Genomic DNA, 21,488 nt, shown 5'->3' on the forward strand with positions numbered 1-21,488 from the left:
AACCGATAATTATTTTACTTCAGTAAAATTAGCTAAACAGCTAAAAAGCAAAGGAACAACCATCGTGGGAACACTGAACAAGATAAGGCGAGAAGTGCCTAAAGAAATAAAATCCATGAAAGAGGAATTGTACAACACTAAAGTGTTTAGAAATGAAGACAATTTTACACTTACAGTATATCAAGGAAAGCCCAACAAAAATGTTGTCATTTTGAGTTCCGTCCATCCAGATGTTGTTGTTGCGTCTGATTCCGCTAAAAAAAACTCCAGAAACGGTAAAGTTTTACAATGAAATAAAATATGGAGTAGATGTAGTGGATCAGATGGCACGAAAATATACCACACGAACATGCACAAGGAGATGGCCTGTTCATGCATTTGAAAATGCCTTAGACTTTGCGGGTATAAATGCATGGATAATATTCAAGGAGATTACCCACCAAAAAATGTCACGCAAGGCATTTTTGCAAACGCTTGTGAGAGAGTTGAGTGGTCCTTATGTCACAGATAGGGAAAAGGGTTCCACGTCCCAAGTTTCTACATGCTCAGAAGTGATGATTCAAACAAAATTTTGCCAGATCAAAGAAAAGTGCAAGAAAAATAGATCTGTCGGAAATTGTAAGACTTGTGGTAAGTCTTTGTGTGGGCAATGTACTGCCATAAATCAAAGGCAATGCCTAAAATGCGAAACACCAAATGTTTAGAAGGTGAATTCTGCGCCATATTTTCATTTTTATGCTCCTCCACCTACATTTTCTCTGCTTTTTGTTCTTCAGTTGTTGTTTATATGTGTGCACTTGAATAAAAAAAAATGTTTGAAAAACGTCTATTATAATTGTTATTTTCTGTAGAAAAATAAGAAAAGCAGAAAAAAAACAATCAAAAGCATTACTGTTGGATCTCACAATAATAATACATTACAAAAAATATAATTATTAATAAATAACCACAAATGAAACTCTAAAAATAAACGAAAACAAGCAAGGAGTCAAAATGACTCCTTTCAGTAGTTCTAGGCGGGGTCACGAGTCCAGTAGTCCTAGTGTTAAGTTATTAGGTCAGTATTAGTGATGAGCGAGCACTAAAATTCTTGGGTACTCGTTGTTCAAGTAGAGCAAATTGGAATGCTCGAGTGCTCAGTCCGAGTAATGAGCCCAATGTAAGTCTATGGGAAACTCGAGCATTTTTCCGGCGGCTCCACCTGGCGGTCTGCAGAGGGCCTAAAAATTGCCCAAATCAATGGGAACAGTGCTCAAATGACATGGGAACAGCATGTGGAAGACCCCTGGAAGCATTTCTGACTCCCAGGTCACTGCTGTCAACAACGTTGTCAAAGGTATTACAACACTTTTACGGACTCACAATAATACATACAAAAACTAAACCTAAATGGATTTTTTCTGAGAAATATGTTAAGAAGCATTCTTTCCAGGATAATGACTTGCATATAAGGCAAAATAAATAACCCCCAAAAAAAAGCTCCTCCAAACCTTGGGTTATGTTCACACGTAGCGTTTTTTATGTGTTTTTGCACTTTTGCATTGTTTTCAACCAAGACAAATGCATTCACTGGGAAATGTCATTTTAACATTTTACAACCTTATCTGGCCATGTGGTGTGTGACATGGGAACAGCATGAAAAAGACTCCTGGGGCTGGAAGCATCTCTGTCTCCCAGGGCACTGCCTAAAACTGTGGTCATCTCATCAGAAATGATCCTTAGGTTAGGATTTTGAACTGAAGTCTCTGGGTAATGGGGAGCCATTGAAGGGATTGAGAGACAGGAGAGGCCAATGAATAGTGAGGGGACAGGTGGATTAGTCGAGAAGGGAGATAATGAGCGCGTGTACTAATGTTTTTGTAGATTTGTGGTTGAGGAATGTGCGGATCCGGGAGATTTTTTTACTTGGAGTCGGCATCTTCCTCACCCTGATCCTCCTTCGTCCCACCAGTCCGAGTGCCCTGAGACAACTGATCCCACACTTGGACACTTTGAAGAGCTGTATTGTTCATCTTTCCATTTATAGATTCTGACCTCTCGCTCGGTCCGCTTGGAAGTGGAAAGAGCTTGAATATGTGGTTTGAAGGAAAGATTAGAGTACAGGGTTACCCCAAGAGCTATTCACTTCTCCATGGATAAATTTGGGCCTCTCGACAGGCCAGCTTCGAGCAGGGCAACAGAAAATCACATGTAGCGATTTGAGGAGCCATGGTCACCCTAAGGTGATGATGGGAAAATGCAAATAGCTTTGCAAGATATGGATAATGATATGACATAATGGACAGAAAGTCAGGAAGAGGACCAGGGTGCGGAAGTGGAAAACGAAGCTGTGGACGATGAAGTCACTAACCCAACCTGGCAAGGAGACATGTAGAGCGAGGACAGCAGCACACAGGGGGAGGGAGGCATAGCACCACAACAGGTAGGAACAAACAGTGTGGTGGCCACAGACACAAGGCGTGCAACTGCTCCCCGGAACACCAACAAGACAGAAGTTGCCAGTACAACTGTTAGGTCTTCCCGAGTCTGGCTCTTTTTTAAATACTGTTTAGATAATCCCAAAAAGGCCATTTGCAACATCTGCCAGGCCAGTATCAACAAGAGCACCAAAACTACCAACCTGTCCACCACCAGCATGCTCAGGCACATGAAAGCAAGGCACCTGACAAGCTAGGCCAAACACCAAGGTCCAGAAACAGTGTCTGCAGGTGACACCACTGCCTCTTCCGATGTTGTGCATGCACGCCAATCCCCTGTCCATGGCGCATGCGAAGATGCCTCCCGCCCTGAACCTGTCATTGCAGACTTGCAACCATCACGATCTACGTCCTTGTCCCTTTGCAGCGTTCTGTTGTCCCTACCACAGTTCTTAGCATGCAAGCGCAAGTATGCAGCCAGAAACACCCACCCACCCACAGGCCACAATACTAATCTGCCTCATTTCTGGACTGCTCGCTTGCACCTGAAATGTTGCCTTTTAGGCTCGTGGAGGCGGATGCTTCTCACAACCTCATGCTGGCAGCAGCAGGGTGTCCATATTTGGTCCCCAGCTGCCACTATTTCTCCCGGTATCGTCTCCGCCTTCCACAAGTGCGGGTCCCAGAAAATTGCCTGTGCCCTCCCCAGTGCACTTACTGGGAAGAACCGCCTAACCACAAACATGTGGACAGGTGAATTTGACCCGGGACGGTACAGTAAAAAAAAAACAGCCATATTGTGTCCGGGAACCTTCCCACATACTTTTCTTAGCCAGGGCTGCTTTTCGGCAGGGTTGGACAGGTCCACCAGAGAACCGGAGAATCCTCTGGTGGGCCCTGGCTTCTCCTTCAGGAGAGTTCATAGTGCCGAGGTGAGGTTGTTATCTTGATAGAGGCCACCATCTGCTTAGTTTTCTGTTACTTGGAATGCAAGCTCAAGTATGCAGCCAAACACCCACCCGCCCACAGGCTGCAATCCTAAACTGCTACATTTTTGGACTGCTTGCACTTGAAATGTTGCCTTTTAGGCTCGTGGAGGCAGAAGCTTTCCACAACATCATAGCAGCAGCGGCCGGGTGTCCATACTCGGTCCCCAGCCGCCACTATTTCTCCCGGTATCGTCTCTGCCTTCCACTAGAGCGAGTCCCAGAACATTACCCCTGTCCTCCCCAGTGCACTTAAGTGGGAGGGACCGCCTAACCACAAACACGTGGACAAGTGAATGTGGCCAGGGACGGTTCATCTCACTAACGCATTCCACTGGGTTAATATTGTGGAAGTCGGGACTCAGTGGGACCCTGGGACAGAACACGTGCTCCCACCGCAGACAATTGCGGGCCCTGGGTCAATCAGGGTTACCCCTACATTCTACAGCTCTTGCACCACCTCCTTCTCTTCAGCCTCCATCACTTGATTCATTTTTTCAGGACATATTCCAGATTATTTACTTAAACTTAGTGTGTAGCAATAACAATAAGCGGGACTGTATGCTTAGGCGACAAACCGCACACCGTTGCAGAGTTGTTGAAAGCTGTATCAGAGAATCTCGAGTCAGCTCTGAAGCTAGGCAAGCTCGAACATGTACCATGCCTGGCCCATGTGCTCAACTCAGTGGTTCTGCAGTTTCTCAAAATCTACACGGATCTGCCATATATGCTTGTGAAAGTATGCCATGTGTGTGCCAATTTCAGAAAGTCAGCTATACCTTCCGCCGCCCTGGCAGGGCTTCAGCAGCATTTTCAGCTTCCAGCTCACTGACTTGTGTGCAATTTGACTACGCGCTGGAAATCAACATTTCAGATGTTTGGAATGATTTTGAGCAGCAGAGAGCAGTTGTTGAGTACCAGCTTCAACATGTCAGTCAGCATTCAGGTCAGCCTCCGCACATATGAGCTGATGAGTGGGCATGGATGTCTGACATCTGTGCCCTCCTCCAAAGCTTTGAGGACTCCACCAAGATGGTGAGCGGCGATGACACCATAATTAGCGTCACCATCCCCGCTTCTCTACTTACGGAAACGCTCGCTGCTCACAATTAAAGAGGAGGCATTGCAGGCAGAGCAAGGAACTGTACAGGTTGATTCTACCCAGCCCAGCCTCATCTCAGTGCAGATTGGGTGATAATGAGGAGGAGGAGGAGGAAGAGAACATAGACAGTAATACACTTGGTGAGAACAGGGAAGTCTTGGCTGTTGGCAGTCTGGCACACAACGCTGACTTTATGTTCCTCTACCTCTACCATGACCATCGCGTTGTATGCATTTTGGGTATTACAGAAAACTGGCACGGCACGAGAGAATTCTTGGAGACGGAGGTGTGAGGTTCTGATTAAGGAGGATGTCTGTCTTAGATCAGTTGCAGAATGGAGGGCACAGGAGGGATGATACACAGAAATGAGGGAAGAGATATAGGCCGGTGCAGAACTGTGGACAGCTTAGTGGGTGAGAGAGATGAGTTTGTATTGTATTCTGAAGTGAATGTTTAACCTAACCCGTGCTATGACTGGCACAGGGTAGAGGCGTTGGTGAAGCGGCTTGATAGAAATACGACCCTGGCTGCTGCATTCAGAAGGGATTGGAGAGGAGACAGTTTATTTAGAGGGAGACCTATTAGAAGAGAGTTGCACTAGTGAATAAGAGTGACAGCAAGAGTTTTTGCAGTATCAAAGGTGAGAAAAGGTCGACTTCTGGAGAAGTTTTTAAGTTGCAGGTGAAATGAGCGAGTGAGTGATTTTCCAAGATGAATAAAGGAAAGTTGTGTGTCAAATATGACTCCAAGATAGCAGGCGTGCCGAGTAGGAGTTATGGTGGCAGCACCTAAAGGAAATTGCAAAGTCAGGTATAGGTAGGTTAGTAGAGGGAGGAAACTGAAGGAGTTTATTTTGGGAGATAATAAGATCAGGTTCTTGTTGAAGAATTATAACAAAAAAAAATTCCCATCTGACAACGCTGGCGGCAGATGTCACAGTCAGACAGTTCATCGGACAACCAAGGAGTACAAGTGAGGAAGACACAAACTAGATGCGGCAGAGGCATGAGAACACTGTCAAAGGTCTGGGACAGTTTTCTCAGACCCTCCCAGCGCCCAGGCCCTGATACATGGGATACTCTGACAAGGAGGGAAAAGTTTTAGAAGATGCAAGCTGGACAAGTGGCATGAACTGTCTTTCTACGCCATGGAGGTCCTGGCCACTAACGTTTTGTCAGAGATAGTTTTTAGTGCCGCCAGGGGCATTATAACTGATAAAACTGATAGACGCATCCGCTTGTCAACTGAAAATGCTGACAGGCTGACTCTTCTAAAAATGAACAAGGGCTGAATTGGGCCAGACTTCTCAACACCACCAGATGATAACATCAAACATGAACACAAATCCATTGGTTATTTTTTGGGGGGTCTATTCCAATGCACCCCTTCACATCCAGACATGCGTAGACCCTTCAGGAATTGTTCTATTTTATGTCGCCCTCCTCCTTCTCCTCATTCTCCACCACCAGATCACCAGGGAGACCGTGATGCAACACCCACATAATTTTTTTAAGGGTGTTTCTGATTAGAGAAGAGCAAAAATTTCAGCATTCGTTTCGGACTACAATCGCCGTTTTTGCAATATTCACAATGTAATTGTAGAATATTCGCTGAACACTGCCAAACGCCATTGGATTCAATAGCTCCCAAAACCAAATGTATACACAACACCTAACAAACGAGACCAAAAGCTGCAAAACACATCAATTTAGGGGCGGTCACCAGAAAAGTGCCATAAATTGACCCAGAGTGCAAGTAGTATAATTATTATTATAGCACCATTTATTCCATTGTGCTTTACATGTGAAAAAAAGTCACTGACTGGTACAAGAACAGAGAGGACCCTGCCCGTGAGGGTGCACAAACAGTCTATAAGGGATGGGTGAAATACAGTAGGTGAGGGTATAGCTGGTCGTGCAGCGGTATGGTGGAGCGAGGGTTACTGTAGGTTGTAGGCTTGTCGGAAAAGGTGGGTCTTCAGCTTCCTTTTAAAGGTTTCAACAGTAGGTGAGAGTCTGATATGTTGAAGTACACAGTTCAAGAGTAGAAGGGATGCACAGGAAAAATCTTGTATGCGATTGTGGGAAGAGGAGAGAAGACGGGAGTAGAGAAGGAGATCTTGTGAGTATCGGAGGTTGCGTGCTGGTATGTACCAGGAGACTAGGTCACAGATATGGAGCAGACAGGTTGTGGATGGCTTTGCATGTTGTGGTTACAGTTTTGAACTGAAGTCTCTGGCCAATGGGGAGCCAGTGAAGGGCTCATAGATTGCAATCTTATAGATTGCTGGAGCCAGTTCACAGTAAAAAAGCAGCCATAGAGTGTCCAGGAACCTTACCACACACTTTTTTTTAACCAGGGCTGCTTCTCGGCAGGGTTGGACGGGCCCACCAGAGAACTGGAGACTCCTCCGGTGGGCCCTGGATTCTCCTTCTGGAGAGTTCATAGTGCCGAGGTGGGGCCAAGATGATGATAGAGGGCACCATTTGCTTAGTTTTCTGCTACTTGGAATGCAAGCGCAAGTATGCAGTCAGCCATCCACCCACCCACGAGTCGCAATAGTAAACTGTCAGATTTCTGGGCAGCTGCTTGCACTTGAAATGTGGCTTTTTATCCTCGTGGAGGCAGAAGCTGTCCACAACCTCATATCGGCGGTGACCGGGTGTCCATACTCGGTCCCCAAGGCAATTGTCTATGCTGTGAAGATACGAGATGTGCAGCATCTGAAACAAAGGATACTGGAAGCCTGTGCTAGCATTTCTTCTGTGGTGCTGCTATCAGTGTGTCAAGAGTGGAAGAAGAGGGTTGCATTGACAATCCACCACAAAGGGCAGCACTTTGAACACATTTAATAAGTGGTCATAAACTTGTAAATAACTCATGAAAGAATAAAGTTACATTAAAACCAAGAACACCATTGTTTTTCTTATGAAATTCTCAATAAGTTTTAATAAAGTTGGATCCAAAATGGCCGACTTCAAAATGGCCACCATGGTCACCACCCATCTGGAAAAGTTTCAGTCCTCCCATATAGTAATGTGCCACAAACAGGAAGTTGATATCACCAACCATTCCCATTTTATTTAGGTGTATCCATACACTCCCTGACAGAAGTTATGTTGCTTATCCATGTTATGTAAATAAAAGCTTATAACCTGACGTTAAATTCATCCATTGGTTTTATAAATTACTCTTTTGAAAGCTGTAACCCTCCCAAATTTGGTTTAGGTAAAGAAAATAAATTGGCATCAATGCTGAAATCATTTAATGAACACAGAATGGTCAGATTTTGGCAAGACAAAAGTTTTGTCGCCCACAGAAAGTAATGTGATATTCAAACAAATAATTATCTTAAAATACAAATATATGTTGCATAACATTGGTGAATGAAGTTGTGGTGCTATTAGAGTCATATTTAATATTTTGTGTGACTTCCATGAGCCTGAAGGACTGCATCCATGCGGTTCAACAATGATTCATCCAATTTATTAATGAAGTCATCAGGAAGAGCAAAGGATGCAGTCTTACATGCCTCCCAGAGGTCATCTAGATTCTTTGGTTTTGTCTTCCAAGCTTCCTCTTTAATCCTACCCTAAACATGCTGAATGATGTTCATGCCTGAAACCGTGGCCATCAGACATTATCCCAAATGATTGCCTTAATAATCCAGCAATTATTGTGAGCGTGTCAAATATTACACTCCATTTAAAGTATTGCAGTTGAGGGTTCAAACTTATTCTCAGTTGGCCACTGACAAATAGCATATCTCTGAACAATGTTGTCAGAATATTATGCCACTTTTGCGGACTGACAAAAAAAAAAACATACAAAAAACAAGCTAAAATGGAAAAAATGTTAAGAAACATTCTTTCCAGGGTAATGACTTGTATATAAGGCCAAGGAAATAAAAAAAAGTTATAGACTGTGGAAGACAATTATGCACCCAGAATGAACACTCATGTGTAGCTGGTGATGATACCACCTAGCAGCAGCACCTGTTCCTATTGTAAATGCATCTAACAGCGCTATCAATAGGGAATAGAATTGATTTAAAAATTTGTTGGGCAGCACCAGCAGCACGCATTATAAGGCAATAATACCTGGCTGGATCAGTGTAATATGCTATCCATACTGCGATACCTCACCCGTAAAAGAATTTCAGATAAGACAGTTAATATTCCAGAACATAGAATCTACAGGGTGGGCCATTTATATGTATATGTATATATATATATATATATATATATATATATATATATGTTGTGGAATACTTATACTAACTATCAAGAAGCAAATCTCTCCCTGACATAGCAGCAGCTCTCCCTACTTTGCCTGGTTCCGGCGTAGACTGACGAGCACAGTGGCGCCAGGTCTTATATAGACCTGATGATGCTGTGCGGCCAGCCAATCACTGTAATGCCCACAACCAACATGGCTATGGCATTACAGTGCATGGCAGGCAATCCCTGCATGTTCATTGGTGCTCTAAAGAGAGCCAACATGCAGGGAGGGGACCCGAGTTCCCGCCCGAGCAACCTGGAAATATTCGCTGAGCGCCGAGCATCTCGAGCACAGTGATGCACGGGCGAGTACCGAGCAGTGGTGAGCACGTTCGCTCATTACCAGTAAGTATCTTGTTGACCTTCAGAATAAAGTTAACATGTCAACGGTAAATGGGGTTTAAAAAACAATGCAGAATTGATTTGTTTGTTCATTTTACTCCCCAAAAATAGTAATAAAAAGGATTAAAAAGTCATACATAACACAAAATAGTACTAAAGCAAACTTCATCTTGCAATGTGAAAAATATGCTCTCACAGAAAAATGTAAAATTTATAGTTCCCAGAATATGGTGACACAAACTCTATTTTTTTTGTATATCTTTTGTTCAAAAGTAAAACTCTAAATAAAACTGTGTAAATATGGAATCACTTTAAATGTGCTGAGCCACACAACAATGTGACTCCAGATCACATAGACTTGATGAGGATGGGGTACTTACTTCAAAAAGTCATGTTAGAATAACTGTATAACCCTTTTAAAAAGTTTCCCAGGCAGATCTGGACTCGTAAAATTGTTTTAATTTCAAGCAGTATGGTTTATACAGTCAATCTGACATGGATTTTAAAGTTATGCAAACCTGGTGATAGTTCCTCTAAGGCCACGGTCCCACTATCAGCATTTGGTCAGTATTCGGTCAGTATTTTTTCTCAGAAGTGGGAGCCAAAACCAGGTGAGGAACAATCAGAGAAAAGGTATAATAGAAACAAGTCACCAATTCTGCATTTATCACTCACTCCTTACTTTGGCTACCACTCCTGACAAAAAATACTGACCAAATACTGACCAAATACTGATAGTGGGACCGTGACCTTAAAGGGCATGTGTCAACAGGATTTTGCTACCACATTTTCAAGCAGTATAAGGTAGAGACAGAGACCCTGATTCCAGTGATGTATCACTTACTTGACTGAGTGCTGTTGCAGATCTACCAGTTCTCTGAATACTGAGCTTTATATAACCGTGCCCACACCACTGATTGACAGCTTTCTGTGTGCACTGAGCATAGGGAGAAAGCTGCCAATCAAGAGTGGGGGTGTGATTAGACTACATGGCAGCAGGTTCACTAGTTCTCTTGTGGTAAACACCTGCTGAAAAAACAGTGATTTTATCAAAGCTACAGCAAGCAACCCAGTAAGCGACAAATTGCTGGAATCAAGGTCGCTGTCTGTACATTATATTGTTCTTAGATTAGGTGGCAAAAACTTGGTGACAGATTCCCTTTAAGAAAAGATTCACTGTCACTGTTCTAAAAAAGGCTATTTTTATCATATCGAACATTTTGCACGTATATTTTCGCAGACTGCTGTTCAACTCAATGGACTGCATTAGAGTATGACCCCTATAATCAATATGATCTTTTCCAACGTTTCCATAGCTACTAATGTTATTTAATCAGTGACAATATATTGCAGTAGTGCTTGACATTGAAAAGTAGTAAGGTATTTACAAAGACTGAAGTGAAATGTTCAAAATGTACACTAATGCCCAAACAAACAATATCCTATTTGGTGGGTAAAATATACAGTTTCCTAGTTTAAGTTTAGTTAACGTTATTCGTGAAGTAGTGTGTACAGAATCTGTAAAAGTTGATTAAAGGGCTTGTGCCATAAATGCGCAATGTCAGTCATGTATGTTTTACTCTGAAACCTTGCGGAATTTCAAAGAAAACATAGACACCGACTCATTAAAACTGGTGCTGTTCACACACTACTGATTGATGAAATGCGGCTCCCCTCCCGACTTACCTTGGTAAGATTTATGGCGTAGCAAACAACCCCACTAGTCATGAATTTGATGATCGGCAGTCGCCACACAGGTGTATGGGGTGAGGCCGCGCCCACTGGCCGGGTTCTGGCCGGAAGTATTTATAATTCATGCATACCCTCCGGTCCTGGCTCAATACAAATTTATTAATACTTATTATGATGGCTTATTTTGTTCCAGCGTATTTCACAGCACTTTAAATACAAGGTTATCACTGTCCCCATTGGGGCTCAGAATCTACAGTTCCCATCAATCTGTCTTTGGAGAGTGAAAGGAATTCCACAAAGCAGTCACACACCACACAGATATTGTTCTTAGTGAATTTTAAACCCAGGACCCCAGCGTTGCAAAAGCAAAAGTGCTAACCCCTGAGCCACCATGGTCATCAAATGCTGTTGACTAAGAGCTCGTTCAAACAACCAATTTTTTTGTACAAGTGTTATCCATGGTTTTCACAGATAGCACTCATACCTATGATATTCTATGGGGCTGTGCACGTGCAGAATTTTTTCCTTGGACCGAGTGGTCTGTGTGTTGGATCAAAATCGGCAATGGAAGTCTATGGGTTATTGAAAAATAATCGGACCGCACTCGGATGACACCCAAGTGCAGCCTGATTGCCATTGACTGACAGAATTGAGAGGGTGGATAAACTTTTTTTTCGAGAAAAACTGATGCCACTCTGATCAAAGTCTAACCAGAATAATTGAACCGTTTTTCTTGGATGTGGAGAAAACGGGTGTGTGACCCTACCCTTACATGGACAGATAGAAATAGATATTCAAAAGCTGTTTAATCAGGACATATAAAATAAACATATAGTATTCCTAAAATACATTATTTACACTTAATAATAATTCTTATAATATCAACATCCAAATTCTGTGGTACCATTTACACAACCATAAAGCTCCAAGATAACCTGACTGCCTGTTCTCCTAGTTGAATCTCCCTCACTTATAAGGCACAGTCCCAGAATATCCACTGTGTTTTACAGAGTCACCATTGTATATGAGATTTTAAGAAATGCCCTGCATATACTGTACTTTGAAATATCTGCGGTAACATGGCAACCGGACATGTCCTTGAGGGGAGATATGTATTGCTGAGGATGGTAACTAGAGATGAGCGTTGTTCTACTCGAACTGTTCGCCAATCTCAAATTCGAGCTGTTTTGGGCGGTGTTCGAGCCGTTCGGCGAACACGAACAATTTGATAAAAATTCGGCTGTTCGAGGTTATGTTCGATAACTGTTCGTGCACCACAATCATAACTGGATTTTTTCTCAGTAATGATGAAAATTAATGTTCATACGCAGTTTGAGTGTACAGCGGGGTGGGGGGAGGGGCAGGGGATGGATCTCTGCAGGAACAATGAAGATCTCCATTTTTTTTTCTCTTTCCCGCATTTACAGTGGGGAGGTGCAATCTGTCAGCCTATCAGCAGCGCACACACGGAGCGAAGTGCTTTTTTTCACACAAGCAAGGGCATGTGTCATTGGCAGTGTATGTCACATGTCCTTGCCCTATAAGACCAAGCCATTTTCCCCGTCGCCACCATTTTCTCACTGCTGCAGCTGCGTGTTAGACGGCACCGCTGTTGCTGTGTGCGCTATACCTTGTTAATTTCAAGCCAATTTTCGCACAAATATACAGATAGCTTGGGAGTAGGGAATAGTTGTGATTGCAGTCCTTTTAAGGACTAGGTTACAGCATTTCCTACGACTTTTATCAGGCAGGTCTGTGCTCTTAAATAGATAGATTGTGGGAGTAAAGACTAATTGTAATTGCAGTCCTTTTCAGGACTAGGTTACATCAGTTCCTATCAGTTTTTGCCAGGCAGGTCTGTGCCAGTGCTGTGCAAGTTTTTTTCACAGCATTTGGCTGAATCTAGCAAAGCTAATCCTTTTTGGCCTATTGCAGAGTGTGTTAGTCAGTGGAGTAGCCTATCTGTGCTGCAAGATATACCACCTGTGTATAGAATACCAATTTTTTTACTGCACCTAGTGAAGTAAAATCTTTTGGGCATAGCATCATTCTATTAGTCCATCTATACTGACCTCCATCAGGTTGCAAATTAAAACTAATTTTTATCTGCATCTACAGTACCTCTGAAAAAATATTTGGGCTTCTAGCTGTGTGTGGGACTTGTTGTATTAGTCCATCTATACTGACCTCCATCAGGTTGCAAACTGAATATATTTTTTTCTGCATCTACCTCTGAAAAAATATTTGGGCTTCTAGCTGTGTGTGGGTCTTGTTCTATTAATCCATCTATACTGACCTCCATCAGGTTGCAAACTGAATATAATTTTTTTCTGCATCTAGCTCTGAAAAAATATTTGGCCTTCTAGCAGTGTGTCGGACTTTCTCTATTAGTCCATCTATACTGACCTCCATCAGGTTGCAAATTAAAAATAATTTGTATCTGCATCTACAGTACCTCTGAAAAAATATTTGGGCTTCTAGCTGTGTGTGGGACTTGTTGTATTAGTCCATCTATACTGACCTCCATCAGGTTGCAAATTAAAAATAATTTTTATCTGCATCTACAGTACCTCTGAAAAAATATTTGGGCTTCTAGCTGTGTGTGGGACTTGTTGTATTAGTCCATCTATACTGACCTCCATCAGGTTGCAAACTGAATATATTTTTTCTGCATCTACCTCTGAAAAAATTATTGGGTTTCTAGCTGTGTGTGGGTCTTGTTCTATTAATCCATCTATACTGACCTCCATCAGGTTGCAAACTGAATATAATTTTTTTCTGCATCTACCTCTGAAAAAATATTTGGCCTTCTAGCTGTGTGTTGGACTTTCTCTATTAGTCCATCTATACTGACCTCCATCAGGTTGCAAATTAAAAATAATTTTTATCTGCATCTACAGTACCTCTGAAAAAATATTTGGGCTTCTAGCTGTGTGTGGGACTTGTTGTATTAGTCCATCTATACTGACCTCCATCAGGTTGCAAATTAAAAATAATTTGTATCTGCATCTACAGTACCTCTGAAAAAATATTTGGGCTTCTAGCTGTGTGTGGGACTTGTTGTATTAGTCCATCTATACTGACCTCCATCAGGTTGCAAACTGAATATATTTTTTTCTGCATCTACCTCTGAAAAAATATTTGGGCTTCTAGCTGTGTGTGGGACTTGTTGTATTAGTCCATCTATACTGACCTCCATCAGGTTGCAAATTAAAAATAATTTGTATCTGCATCTACAGTACCTCTGAAAAAATATTTGGGCTTCTAGCTGTGTGTGGGACTTGTTGTATTAGTCCATCTATACTGACCTCCATCAGGTTGCAAACTGAATATATTTTTTTCTGCATCTACCTCTGAAAAAATATTGGGCTTCTAGCTGTGTGTGGGTCTTGTTCTATTAATCCATCTATACAGACCTCCATCAGGTTGCAAACTGAATATAATTTTTTTCTGCATCTACCTCTGAAAAAATATTTGGCCTTGTAGCAGTGTGTCGGACTTTCTCTATTAGTCCATCTATACTGACCTCCATCAGGTTGCAAACTGAATATATTTTTTTCTGCATCTAACCCAGCCAATAGTTTTGGCCTAATACCACAGTTTGGCCACTCAGCTCTGCTCGGTTACCATCCATTGTTTTTTTGTGCAAACAACTCCAGAGTTGTGAATTAGTTAACCACCAAAATGAGTGGAAAAAGGCCTGCTGCTGGTGGAAAGGGGAATAGGCGTGTTGGGAAGGGGAAAAAAGGTTGTGTCCGTGGGGTAGGTGTTAAAGCAACAGTAACATCTGCAGAAGAAAGACCATCTTCCAGCCAAACTAAAATGTCTACTTCTTTTAGCGGACAATGTGATAAGATCCCTTTCTTACGGCCACGCCAATCGCTCCAAATTCCAGATGAGGCACAAAAACAGCAGGTGCTTCAACGGATATCAAGTGCTCCTTTAAGTGGGCTCTCCTCCACATCAACTTCAACATCACAAATACTCCAGTCCTCAAAGGTGTCACCCAAATCGCACTTGCTTCCTCACAGCTCCCAAATCTCCAGCTGCCCGTCTGAGTATGAGGTAGAACAGATGGTTGAGTCTGCAGAGCTGTTTACTCATACTATAGCCTGGGAATCAGAGGTCGACTCCAGCGCTTCTGTGAATCCAGACGAGGAAATGATCTGCACTGATGCCCAGAATCTTTATGAGTCGGATCCAGGACCAGACGCAGAAGGTTCTGACCATAATGTAGACCCTCATTCCCAAACTGTAACTCCTGTTGGTGGAGACAATGAGGAAGACGATGATAAGACTCAAATACCTGATTGGAGCGACAACTTTAGTTTTTTGTCAGGGCAGGAACAGGTTGGCTCTGAGGACGACGGGTGTGATAACACACAGGGTGATGATGATGAGGTTGGAGATCCCACTTACTGTCAACCCACAGTCAGCCAAGAGATGAGGTCAGCAGAGGAGGTGGAGGAAGATGCTAGTGACGACGAGGTCAGGTTGCGCCTTCCTGGACAGAGACGTAGTACTGGAAGCACGTCAACAACTGCATCCTCAAACACAACTCTGCCTCTCACCACAAGTCGTGGTGGCTCTTCAGGTCGCATGGGTGCTAAGCCTTGCATAGCCTGGGCATTTTTTCAGATCGATAAAGATGACCCAACTCGTGTTATCTGTAACATTTGTCAGCAAAAGCTAAGTAGAGGCCAAAAAATACATAGTTTGAGTACTTCATGCATGAACCGGCACATGGACATGAAGCATAAGTTGCAGTGGGAAGCTCAGTGTGCTACAATGCGGCCTAGCCGGCCGGGCCAACCACCGTCTGCCATATCTTGTGCATCCGCGGCCTCTTCATCCTCTGTGACTGGGGGGACAGCAGTCACACCTGTTTTGGGGCGCAGACCTGCCACCTCTTTACCCGCAACAGCCAGCGTGATTGGCAGGTCATCATTTTCTTTGGAGGTGGTAACAGCAGCTGGTGTTGAGCGCTGTCCGACATCGATAGCACCACCTTTGGATCAAGGCAACCTAACATGTCCGCCTGCATCTTCCTCACAGACCGGCAGTTTGCCGGGGACACCCTTATCAACCCCGTCTAAGCACAATAGCCCGCCCTCGGTCCCTCAGATGTGGACAAGTAAAAGACCATTTCCTCCTAGCCATGAGAAAGCTAAGAGGTTGAATTTCACCATCTGCAAGCTCTTGGCTACAGAAATGCTGCCTTTTCGCCTGGTGGACACAGAGGATTTTCGAGACCTTATGTCCGTCGCAGTGCCCCAGTACCAGATGCCCAGTCGGCACTACTTCTCAAAGAAAGGTGTGCCTGCGCTCCACCAGCATGTCGCACACAACATCACCGCTTCTTTGAGAAACTCTGTGTGTGACAGGGTGCATTTCACCACAGACACTTGGACGAGTAGGCATGGACAGGGGCGTTACATGTCGCTGACTGGGCACTGGGTAACTATGGTGACAGCAGGACAAGGGGCTGCTGTCCAAGTCTTGCCGTCCCCACGAGTTGTGCGTCAATCCTCTTTATGTCAAAGTTCCTCCACTGCTTCTGCCTCCTCAACCTCCTCTCGGTCTTCCACCTGCACCCAAAGCCTGTCTGGTCATGCCACAAGCTTTCTAACTGCGCAGAAGGGATCCTGCACACCTCCTTACTATGCTGGCAGTAGGGCTCAACGTCATCAGGCGGTTTTTACATTGAAATGTCTGGGAAATGTGAGTCACACAGCTGAGGAGTTGTGGTCAGCTCTGGAGAACCAATTTCATGAATGGTTGTCTCCACTGGACCTGAAACCAGGGAAGGCCGTGTGCGACAATGCTGCAAACCTGGGTGCGGCCCTTCGCCGGGGCAATGTCACACACGTGCCTTGTATGGCTCACGTGTTGAACCTGGTTGTCCAGCAATTTTTAGCCCACTATCCCAGACTAGATGGCCTTCTGCAGAGGGCACAGTCGCTGTGTGCTCACTTCCGCCGTTCGCATCCCGCAGCTCAGCTACTTACATCTCTACAGAAGTCGTTGGGCCTGCCACTTCACCGGCTAAAATGCGATGTGCCTACCCGGTGGAATTCAACTCTGCACATGTTGCAGCGACTGTGGCAGCACCGACAAGCCCTGGTGCAATACGTTCTGACGTATAGCCTGGGCCAACGAGATTCAGAGGTGGGGCAAATCACGCTGGAGGAGTGGTCTCAGATCAGGGACCTATGCACCCTTCTGCACAGTTTTGAAATGGCGACGAAGATGTTTAGTGCTGACGATGCCATTATCAGCATGACTATTCCGGTGATTTACATGCTGGAGCACATGTTAAACAGAATTCGGAGTCAGGTGGTGGCACAAGAGGAGGTGGAGGAAGTAGAGGAGGAGGAGTTGTATGCGGAAGGGCTAACATCTGCAAGGTCCAGACGGTCGGCAGCACCAAGGCGGCAGGCATGTGAGGGTGGGGGAGATGGTTTTACCAGGGCGCATGGTAGCAGCCAAACTAGTGAGGAAGGTGCAGGAGCCCAGGAAGAAGTGGAGGACGAACTGATGGAAGACTCATCAGATGAGGGAGACCTTGATCACATTTCTGTTGTGCGAGGTTGGGGGGAGAGGACAGAGGAAGGAAGCATGATTGTTACCTCGCCACCAACACAACAGGGACTTGGTGCTCCTGGATGCGCAACACACATGAGTGCCTTCTTGCTGCACTACCTGCAACATGACCCTCGAATTGTGAGAATTAGAAATAATCCTGACTACTGGGCTGCCACACTGTTAGATCCCCGGTACAAAAGTAAATTTGCAGAAATTATTCCTGCCATAGAAAGGGATGCACGCATGCAGGAGTATCAGCAGAGACTGTTGCAGAATCTTACATGTGCTTTTCCACAAAATACCAGTGGTGCACGTAGTGAATCTCACAGTTCCAACTTGCCAACCGTGGGATCGTCAAGTGTTCAGCACTCAAACCGTAACAGAACCACAGTATCTGGTGGTAACATCAATTTTGCGGAATCATTTCACCACTTTTTTAGCCCATCCTTTGCAAGGCCACAGGAGACAAGAAGTCTGACACATAGTCAACGCCTAGAGACGATGGTACAGGAGTATCTCCAAGTAAACATTGAAGCCATGACTGTGTCACTGGACCCTTGCTCTTTTTGGGCTTCCAATCTGGATAAATGGCCGGAGCTAGCCACTTACGCCTTGGAGATCTTGTCATGCCCCGCAGCCAGCGTTCTGTCTGAACGTGTGTTCAGCGCTGCTGGTGGTGTGCTGACAGATAAGCGCACGCGGCTCTCCACTGATAATGTAGACAGACTCACGTTCATAAAGATGAACAAATCATGGATCCGAAACGACTTTTCTACCCCTGTGTCATCCTGGGGAGAGTAAAAGCTTGATGATTGTTTAAAATCACCCTACCAACCGTTTTAAGCTTTCAAATTACTAATCATGTTTATCTGTATCTTGACTGGAAAATAATTTGGGCTTTGTAGCAGTGTGCAGCACTGATCCTATTAGGCCATCTATAATAAGCTCCACCAGATTTAAAATTAAAAATAATTTTTAGCTGCATCTAGCCCGGAAAATAATTTTGGGGCTCCGAGATGCGCAAGACACATAAGTGCCTTCTTGCTGCACTACCTGCAGCATGACCCTCATATTGTCAGAATTCGAAGTAATCATGACTACTGGGTTGCCACACTCTTAGATCCCCCAAACTTTTCGATCAACCTTTTCATTTTAATAAAGACCAAAAAAATGGTCATTTTTGAAATTATAAGCATTAGCAGGTTGTTAGAAACTGAAATCAAACAGTTTTCAACTCAAAACTTTATTCTAGGTGGTTACATTTTCACATAGGACCCCTTGTTCGAAAGGAGCTTCTGAACTCTCTCGTCCATTGAATTTGTCAGGTTTTGGATGGTTTCTGCTTGAATTGTTTTGCATGAGGACAGAATACCCTCCCAGAGCTGTTGCTTAGATGTGAACTGCCTCCCGCCATCATAGACACTCCTTTTAATGATGCTCCAAAGGTTCTGAATGGGGTAGAGGTCAGGGGAGCATGGGGGTCACACCATAAGTTTGTCCCCTTTTATGCCCATATCAGCCAGAGATGCAGATGTTTTATGTGCAGCATGAGATGGTGCATTATCATGCAGTAAAATGATCTTGCTGTGAAATACACGGTTCTTCTTCTTGAACCATGGCAGGAAGTGCTGTTTGAGAAAATCCACATACATTATGGAGTTCATCTTTAGCGCCTTCAGGGATCCTAAAGGGGCCGACAATCTCTCTCCCCATGATTCCAGCCCAAAACATTACTCCACCTCCTCCTTGTTGGCGCTGTAGCTGTGTTTGCGTGGGTTTGTCCATCAACCAGCCATCCTCCACTCCATCCATCTGGACCATCGAGCACTGCACGGCACTCATCCGTGAACAAAACAGTTTTGAAATCAGTCTTCATGTAATGTTTGGCCCACTGGAGCCGTTTCTGCTTGTGTGAAGTGGATAGAGGAGGTCGACAGGATGGCGTATGCACAGCTGCAAACCTCTGAAGGACCCTGCATCTTGTTGTTCGGGGGACGTTGGAGGCACAAGCAGCTTCAAAAACTTGTCTGCTGCTATGACAAGGCTTTTTTGCCGCTGCTCTTTCAACCTGACGTAATTGCCTGTAGGAAAGAGTCCTCAATTTGCCCTTATCAGCACGCACACGTGTGTACTGTGAATCAGCTACATACTTCTTGATTGCCAAGACACTTCATCCTGATCATCGCACAATGTTGATTGTAGTCATGCCTTGACCTAAACACTCCACAATTTGTTGCTTCTCAGCAGCCGACACATCCTTTTTCTTTCCCATTTTGGCAGAAAATGTAGGCTGCTGAATAATGTGAGAGAGCCTTCTTAAGTAGTCTTGCCTTTCATTGGACACACCTGACAAACTAATTAGCACTGGTGTCTGCAATTGCTTACAGTGATATAAAGAGCCCTGACACACATCACCATCAATGAGTTTAACTGACAAACAAACAAATTCTTCCCTTATCACTCCTAAACACTTTTTGCATAATAATTTGGAACACAGTGTACATGTGCTTTTCCACAAAACACCAGTGGTTCACGTAGTGAATCTTACAATTCTAACTTGCCAACCGTGGTCTGTATGGAGTTGTTCAATAAAGGGCCCAAAATTAAGATAACATAGATGGGAGAGGTCTCTATGAATAGGAATTCCTAAGTATTTGATACCCTGTGAGGGCCAGGCAAAGGGAAAGTTGGACTGGATGGAATCCTATATGGATTTGGGGAGGGAGACATCGAGGGCCTCAGACTTCGCTGCATTGATTTTAAAATTTGACCATGTAACAAAGTGATCTATTTCAGCCATAACAGCATGGATGGATATATGTGATTGAGTGATATATACTAGGACATCATCAGCAAATAGAGAGCACTTGTACTCGGTGCCTCCCACCTCAATCCACCTAATATTGGGGTTATGGCGAATTGATGAGAGCAGGTGCTCCGTCACTAGGATGTATAAGAGAGGGGACAGAGAACATCCCTGCCTTGTCCCATTGGTGATTGTGAAAGGTGATGAAAATGTTCTGACGCGCCCCCTGGGCCTTGGGACACCCGGAGCCGGACCCTTTTTGGTGGATGCTGGTGGTTGTAGTCTCCGTGGCGGCAACCCGGTTCCGTGGCTCAGGGCGGTCAAACCAGTGGCGGAACTATTTATGTGGTTTTGATGTTTAAATGTCCGACTACGCCACCCGTGGATTGCGGTCAGAGTGAACCGCCGCTCCAGGGCAGACCGCTGAGGCTGGTGTTGTGGGTGCAGCAGAGCGTAGCATAACTCCCCACGGGAGGAGTATAGCCTCAGGGCAGTGTATGCGGAGGATGGGGGTGATGGTGCAGGGCAGCAGCAGTAATGACACGGAGTCAGTGATGCAGTCCAGGGCCTTTACTCACAGTTCTTATTATCCAGACCACGTCTGCAGGTAACGGCTGCCCACGTCGTACTGTGCTCACCAGGTGAGGGGCTCAGACAACTCCCAGATAACTTTGGAGCGCTTCACAGGACCCCCTTTGTGTGTCCTTTGTCTGGCCTTTCTTACCAACCCTTCTGTCCGGCTGCCTCGGGCCTCCTCTTGGTAAACTTTGTGCCAGTTTCCCTGACCCTATGTGGTGCCTTCCTAGCGGGTGTAGCGAGGGGCTGCGCCACATAAAATGTCACAGCCTCCTGTTTCTAGCTGAGGGTCGTTTCCTGCCTCCACTAGTTTCGGGGACCGGTCTCCCCCTTTGGCCTGACCCCTCCACGCAGGTGGATTCTGGCGTGCGGTGGTGACTCGCCCGTCCGCACCCCTGAGATCCCTTCGTTCCTCGTTCCTGGAGCCTTCTCCGCTCCTCTTCCTTCCTTCTCCCTCTTCCAGGCCTGGGCCTCTGTTACTAGGCCCGCCTCCGGAGCAGAGCTCATGCAGAGCCCCTGCTCCCTGCCACTTCTGCTCAGACTTCTCTGCACTGAACTAAGATGGTGCCCACCTTTTATACTCCCTTCTCAATGCACCCAGGAACTGCTTCCTCCCTGCTCCTGCACTACAGGGTTCCCCTTCCTCAGTGTTCCCTCCCCCCACTCCAGCCAGGGACAGGGACTGTTGTGCCCATCTCAAGG

General features: G+C 44.8%; 1 protein-coding gene across 1 annotated transcript in view; it reads right to left on the bottom strand.

The window, feature by feature from the left end:
- GALNT17 (polypeptide N-acetylgalactosaminyltransferase 17) overlaps nt 1–21,488 on the bottom strand; it is a 938,842-nt gene that overhangs the window by 786,156 nt on the left and 131,198 nt on the right. The gene's annotated exons all lie outside the window — the stretch shown is intronic.

Source organism: Phyllobates terribilis, unplaced genomic scaffold (genome assembly GCF_046119375.1).
Source record: "Phyllobates terribilis strain yellow unplaced genomic scaffold, ASM4611937v1 Scaffold_2__4_contigs__length_985480577, whole genome shotgun sequence".
NCBI lineage: Eukaryota > Metazoa > Chordata > Amphibia > Anura > Dendrobatidae > Phyllobates > Phyllobates terribilis.